This window comes from Danio rerio, chromosome 4 (genome assembly GCF_052040795.2).
Source record: "Danio rerio strain M-AB ecotype USA chromosome 4, GRCz13ab, whole genome shotgun sequence".
In the NCBI taxonomy this organism is placed as follows: Eukaryota; Metazoa; Chordata; class Actinopteri; order Cypriniformes; family Danionidae; genus Danio; species Danio rerio.
The window spans coordinates 64,620,874-64,628,856 of record NC_141024.2 but is presented as its reverse complement, the minus strand read 5'-3'; the positions used below and the strand labels follow the sequence as shown (position 1 = coordinate 64,628,856).

Below are 7,983 nucleotides of genomic sequence, written 5' to 3'. Positions count from 1 at the left end.
AAAAAGCATAAAAATTTCTTAAAATAAAAGATAAAAAAATCATAAAAAATGTCTTCACATAGAAGATAAAAAAATAATGTGTGTATAAAAATAATTTTTTTTTAAAAATCAAAAAACTAATGTGTGTAAAATAAAATTATTTTAAAATGTGATTGTGTTTTATTAAATTTTTCAAAAATTTCTCCAGTCTAATTTGTCCAATTCATTCATTCATTAATTTTTTTTTAAAGCTTAGTCCCTTTATTAATTTGGGGTCCCCACTGTCAGTGAAATGAACCGCCAACTTATCCAACATATGTTTTACACAGCGGATGCCCTTCCAGCTGCAAACCATCTCTGGGAAACATCCATACACACTTAATCCCACACTTTCTGTCAGATTGTGATAAGCTAGTAAATCAGTCTTATTTTCTCTTTCTATTTTAGAATTTAATGTGGTTTTCGGTTCCCCTTTTTGTGTTGGCCTGTATCTAATATACAGTTGGCCTAATGCATTGGTGTTGCAGCGTGTTCAGCTCCCACACCAATACATGCTTACACACTACAATTAGTCAGTTATCCCCTTTTTGTGTTTTATCCCCCTTTCGGCATGGGCCTAGCTCCAGGCCGTTTTACACCCCTATGTTAACTTTCAGGTCAATCCGGCCAGCTTTACACCTTAAGCAACCTGTTTAGAAAAATCTGAAATAAAGTTGTTAATTTGTCATATTTTAATCTCTACATAAGTAATCCACTGCACATCCAAGCTGCACCAAGTCCCCAAAACTGCAGTCCTGTAAACAATTCAAAAGTCATTAATTCCATCGTTTTGTTCCATAACAAACTAATACCCCTCATTATGATTTTTATCCAATTCAGTTTGGTCTGTGCACAGATTTTTGCCAATTATGTTCAAATTTGTATCCATTTTCTCTACCTTTCCCTGTAATTATTAGTCTTACACCATCCCTAAATTCATGCTTTAGGCCCATTACTTGCTGCAATTTCAAATATTCATTATTTCAGTGTTTATCATTATCCAATCTAATTTTTACTCAACATCTATTTGTTTCTAGATCGTCTTTCATTAAACACTTCATCACTGTCTGACTGTCCTCTATGCTTGCTGGCCACTCCTCTAGCCATTCACTATATCTGTCAATCATGACTAGCACATATCTTTTTATTCACCTGTTCTCCCTTAGATCTCTATAATCAATTATAACCTCACTCTCATTCTTCTCTTGCATTTTCTGATATCTCTAAATATAATTAAAGTCTATAATTCATATTAGTCTTATTACCATGTGTTTTACATTCACCAGTTTACAGTTATTTGAAATGGCTTATTTATTTAGTGATCTGACTTTTCCTAATATTGAGGCGTGTCATCTAATCACCTATAATTTTTACTTCCTTTAAATCTATTTCCATGGAAATGTCATAACACCTATTTCATTTTAATCAATTAGGTGTCTACTCTTTTTCTGCAAGTAAAATTTCATCAACATGCTTAATCAACACCACTCTCTCTGATAATTCAAAAATCAATCACTTTACATTTTTTCATCAGTATGACCATATTTCGGCATACACTATTAACCTCAGCTTTAAAATCTATTCTCCTTAATTGCTTCTAAATCATAAACTAAACACAATCTTCTTTTGTTTGTTGCTTTCTTGTAAAATTGTATTAAAATTAAATTAGTCACATCTATGTTTATAACTCAGATAAAATTTAGCTTAAATAAAATGTCTAAAACAGATTCCCTATGACCTTGTCTAGGTGTTTCTATTAATTGCTCAACGACAAACTACCTCTTCACTACGCTGGCTAATTTTACAATCCTCCATTTAAGTATTTCACTAATAATCAATCAGTTTTTGAATTTGACTCTACTTTTGATAATTCATTTTCTCAACTATTTACTTAGTTTGTTCTAATCATTTTTATGATTTTCTTTTGGCTACTAATTAGTTCTACGTCATTTCGGTTCAACTAGTTGCCCATACACTTTTTATATACTTTTATAAGCTAACTAAAAATCACTACATTTTCTTATTCGTTTCTTTCAGCTGTATTTTGACTTCATCATTAAACTTCTTCACATGGTTACATGTGAAAGAAAATCTGTTTTCTTAAACTCTCTTATTCTGTTTCAATTCTTTTATCAGATTAGAACTATTAATTTTTACCCGATGACGTGATTTAAATTTTTCATGTTTCAATTTCTTCTTTACGCATAAAAAAATTTCTGTTACCAACCTTTTCTAGTTTTTAATATCCCATCTTAATTTAGATGATTCAACATAATATTTAGCTTTTAGTAAATCTTTACTTAAATAATCAATTCCATCAAAATTTATAATTCAAATGACTTCTTCAGTTACCAATAGTTGTTTCTTCTTCTTTAGTCACCACCATACATTGTACTTCCTCCTATATCCTGTTCATGCTCTGTATCAGTAAACCTATGAAAATTTGCAAAAATAGTTAAATATCATTTCAACATTATACATTTAGAGATTCATTGTATATTTTCCTCTAAGCCTTTTTCTTAGTTATTATTTTCATAACAAAACCTTAATAAATTCTGTCTCTTTCATATTACCAGTCATCATATGGTCTCAAATGGTTCTTTACAGCACCCTGCCTCTTACTTTACCCACAAGTTCCTTTTTCTGAGTGTCTGATCTCCAGACATATTTAGCAGTTCGCTGTGGTCCGGTTTGGAGGAGCCCACATTTCTGAGGCAGACTACTGATCTTTCACAGTGCCCCTCAATACTCGGATGCTCTAGGCCTTTCAAGCATCACTGCTCCACTCCACAACCATCTCACTCAACACCTGCCTACCTGTACAGGTGCCTAGTCTTCCGCGACAAAATTCCTGGCTTAGGTCGCTCCCGGTGGCCAACGAGAGTCTTACCCGTCTTTGGAATAATGTCTCATGGAGACCAGTTACTGCTCTTCTCCACTGCAACCTCCTTCTCAGTTTTCCTTCAGAACTTGGTATCTCTGATGTTAGGGAAACATGCACTCAAGAACCATGTGAGCCATTGTGACCACATTCTAGAGTTTAACCAATGAGACAGGTTTTATTAAGTTTAAAATCAATTTGACCTCCAATAATAGTTTTAAGTAAAGTTTGGCATCTTCACTCCCATCCACTCAGCACTATGGTCTGCTTAGTCTGCAGGCAAAGCTGTAGGGCACTATGATGGTGGAGACTAAAAAACAAGACACAGTTGGGTTATTATTCATAAAACACAAATTATGACATGGCCTACCATGTAATAAAATTGTTCAACATTATTGCTCTATCTCAGGGTTCATATTAGGCCTTGACCCCTCATGTTTGTTTAATATATATTTTTATATCTGAAATGCAATGTTTAATTATCGATTTCTTTCTTGGTGTTTATCCTTTTTAAATTTAGAAAAATTAAACTCACTTCATCTTGTTCATCCACATCCACTAAGTGTCCATGATTTTTCTTTGACCCTAGATGATGGCTTAGATAGTCTTATGCAGCTGACTTTCATAGATGAAAACAGCCAGTGTAAGCCATAACAATTTTTTATTTTTTTTTTAATCATTATTATTACTAATATTATTATTCTATTTAGTTTTTGCACCTAAACTCAATCTTGTCCTCTCACATCAAATCGCAGTTCCTCAAAGTGTTACTTCCTCAAAGTGTTACAAGTGCAACTATTTTTCTAGTTTCTATCTCATCGGTTTAATGTCTCTGTCTTTCTCTCTCTCTATGTATATAATATTTTTCAAATATATTTTAACATATTGTTGGAATTTCTATCTCTATTCCATGCGTGTTCAAGAGAAAAGGTCTGGAGAGGTTTTTCTTCAATGTCAAAAATCGTAACAATTTATTGGATACAAATGAATAATTCGATGACAGAGCTCTGGGTTACGTTACCCCAATGCAATACAAGAATTACATTCAAGAGGTTCGCAACAAACATACATTTCCTGACTTCAGCATATATACACAACTGATCTTAACAGGTGGAGTTTTGGTGTAACGTCACTTGTCAGTCATTGTTCAGTCCTCCATTGGCCACACCTTCGACATACTTCCTCTTTTTCTACGAATTCTCTGCCCAACAACAAAGTATACATCTTTCTATGTTTTGTGTTCAGTTTTAACACCTCTCTTCAGACAGGAAGTTTCTGCAGAGCTGAATTTAATTTTGGACCCGCATGTATCTACTTCTGCAAAAATGCTAATTAGTATGCACAGCACTCACCCACAACATTAGAAGTTCAGTTAATATATGACCCTTACATGACCAATACAAATAATTGTTTGATTAAAAGAAAAAGAGACAATAATAATAAAAAACTGATTGCTATTTTACAACACAACCTACCACAACTCTTAACCCAACCTCACAGTAACAAACCTCCATGTGGGTTTCATTGATTCAATGTCTTGTACATGGCACAGAATACAACCTATTGCAGTTTATTAAAATCACACCTACCCCAGCCCTAGGCCCAACCTCACAGTAACCCGCTATGTTTTATTAAATTTTACACCTACCCCAACCCTAAACACAACCTCAGAGTAACCAGTTTTATTTTTATTTATTTTTATGAATGTCTACTACAGCTACATCAATCGCAAACCCAGCCTACGTGTGGCATAACTGCCGACCCCTTAGAGGTCATCCAGCCAACTTGCAGTGTAATCTCCTCCACTTGTAGGTCTCTGAGCTGCAGCAACACCTAAGTGCTCTGACACAGAGACACAAAAGACTTTTAACCTCCTCTTGGAGAGGAGAGAGTCTCTGACCCTGGATCTCAGGTCTTCCATGGAGGGATTGTCAGGAATCCTGTAAGAACATCCCATTCACACAACCTCTTGCCATAAAAAAACAAAGCAGAATGTGTGGTGAAGGAACTCCGGGTTGACAGAGCCTTGTCCTTGCTTCAAGCAATGTGCTAACAAAGTGCTGAACAGAGTGGCACAAAGGATAGCGCTTATGACTATGGATCAGAAGTTTCTCGGTTATGGAAACCAAGAAACTGTGTATGAGAGAATGCTTAAGTGTATGAGTGGCACTTGTTCAAGCGGAGCAGGGAAGTGCCAGCGATCAGAAAGAACTGGAGTTTGTGCCAAGACTGGGTTTTAAAAGTGGCAATTTCCATATGGTCTAGCAGTCAGGATTCCTGATTTTCACCCAGGTGACCCGGGTTCAACTCCCGGTATGGGAAGGCTTAAGTACTTTTGCTCCTGTCCTTTTTGGCCAGCGGTCGGACTGCAGCTACCTTATAGGGTGTGGTTGTGGAACTGCTATGTAAGACTTCGATAGCTCAGTTGGTAGAGTGTAGGACCAATTCTTAGGTCGCAGGTTCGATTCCAGCTCAAAGGATGTATTTTGTGCTCAGAGCCGCTTTCTTGCCTTTACGAAGATATCATCGGCACCACTGCTCGAAGTTCACCATGGAGGTGAAAAGGAAGTTCCCTGACCAGGAATCGAACTCGGGCCACGGCGGTGAGAGCGCCGAATCCTAATTACTAGACCACCAGGCTAGACCATCAAGCCTAGCTGTGGTCTTCCACCCAGGTGTGCTGCAGCTGCTCTGACAAAAATAACTCTTTAATAACATTTGCAACCTCCTCCTGGAGAAGAGAAAGTCTCAGAGCCTGGATCACAGTTCTTCTTGGGAGGGACTGTCACATGCTCTGTGTTAGAGCATCCTATCGACACCACAACTTGCCATGACAAGAAAGCACAGCAAGCGTTGAAGGAACTGCATGTTGACCGAGCCGTGTCCTCTTTCCAAGCAGCATGCTAATGAGCACTGCTGACGCAGACTGGGCCAGTGGCGCATACTGCCACCTGTAATTCGTGGTTATTCTTGGTTACACCGGCCAATCACGGTCCGAGTTAGAACCAAGATTTTTTTTTAATTCTTGGTTACGCTGGCCAATCTTGTCCCGAGCTGGAACCAAGATTCACCCTATTCTTGGTTTCGGCAGCCAATCATGTTCCGAGTTACAATGAACGCTATGGCCAATCAGAGCCCTTATAACATTCATGATTTGTACTGTATTAACAGATTTCGTTGTGGATTAATTCGGACAACAATTACAAAGTAAGTATTTTTATAACAAGTTGGTTTAAATGAATAACCATTACAGTAACATTAATTACAACAACACAATTATTATATGATTGTTATAGATGTTATATGACGTTGTTTGTTAAGATTAATGTTAGCCGACCAAGCACACTGTACAGTTTTACTACAAACATTTTAATGCAGTTATTATACATTACTTCACTTTATATTGTCATTTACTACCATAGTTACAATAATGCCCGTGCATTATTCTCACACATTAATGAATCACTTCACTAATAATAAATATAAGGCTCAATTCATCAGTCATTAATTATAAACAAATAGTATAATGACGCTCACATATCACTACATCACTAATCATAAACTAATCTAATAATGCTCACGCATAATACATCACTAATTATAAAGCATAAAACAATATGGATCACGCATGATTGCATCACTAATAATAAACCAAAAATATAAGGGTCACAATTTAATCCATCATTAATAATAATAACATTATTATTAGTAATGGATTGATGTGTGACCCTTATATTGTTGGTTTATTATTAGTGATGCAATCATGCATGATCCATATTAATTAATTAATAACTGCATTAAAATGTTTGTAGTAAAACTGTACAGTTTGCTTGGTCGGCTAACATTAATCTTACCAAATAACGTTATAAAACATCTATAACAATCATATAATAATTATGTTGTAGTAATTAACGTTACTGTAATGGTTATTCATTTAAACCACCTTGTTAAAAAAATACTTACTTTGCAATTGGTTTCCGAATTAATCCGCAACGAAATCTTTTATTACAGTACAAATCATGGATGGTATAAGGGCTCTGATTGGCCATAGCGTTCATTGTAACTCAGAACACGATTGGCTGCCTTAACCAAGAATAGGGTGAATCTTGGCTCCAGCTCACAAAGTGATTGGCCGGTGTGACCAAGAATAACCACGACTTACAGGTGGCAGTAAGAGCTAACCGGCCACTTACTGCCAAGCTTAATAAAAGTCTTCCAGTTGGTGCTGCCCAGGCTAAAGAAAAAAAATATTTAAAAAAAATTATAAAACGGCCTTGCCAGAAAGTAGCAGAATGTCAATACAAGGCGGTGGCAATGTGCATTGATTTCTGAGTAACTCGTCATTCGGCATGCAGGGCTCCTCACACGTTTACTGGAGCAGGACCAGGTAGGGCCTTCAGTCACCTGCCCCTTGTGCACAAAATAGAACAACAGCACTGTTTTACAACCCCGGGATCGAACCAGGGACCTTTAGATCTTCAGTCTAACGCTCCCCCAACTGAGCTATTTCGACTGCCTTTTCACAAATATCCTGCAGCATTCATGTCTGTGAGACTAAGCAGAATCCTGAAATGCCTCTGAGGCCTTAAAGTGTAAAAGGTTGGCCAGTACGGGGATCGAACCCGTGACCTTGGCGTTATTAGCACTACGCTCTAACCAGCTAGGCTAACCGGTCACTTTCTGCCATATTTGCTCAAAAGCTCAGAGTAACTGTCATTTTCTTCAAGAGATAAGAATGCTATTCCAGCTTTTTTTGTGCGGTGCTGGTAAAAAAAACAAGGTCCCACCAAGATTTGGACTCGGATCGCTGGATTCAGAGTCCAGAGTGCTAACCATTACACCATGGAACCTCAAGTCTTCTGCTCGGTGCTGCCCGGGCCAAAGAGAAAATAATGTAAAAAAACAAAAAAAAAGAAAGAAAACGGCCTTGCCAGAAAGTAGCAGAATGTCAATACAAGGCAGTGCCAATGTGCATTGATTTCTGAGTAACTCGTCATTCGGCATGCAGGGCTCCTCACACGTTTACTGGAGCAGGACCAGGTAGGGCCTTCAAAAGAAAAGCGCACTATTCCAGGCATTTTGAC

At 37.1% G+C, this 7,983-nt stretch overlaps 1 long non-coding RNA gene across 1 annotated transcript; it reads right to left on the bottom strand.

Annotated features, from left to right (window-relative positions):
* Positions 1-1,953: 1,953 nt before the first annotated feature.
* LOC148682323 (uncharacterized) lies at positions 1,954-7,548 on the bottom strand. Its single transcript, XR_015942965.1, has 2 exons — positions 5,112-7,548; positions 1,954-4,773 (listed from the first exon to the last, which is right to left on the bottom strand). It is a non-coding gene; the product is annotated as an uncharacterized LOC148682323 (long non-coding RNA).
* Between the last annotated feature and the right edge of the window lie 435 nt (positions 7,549-7,983).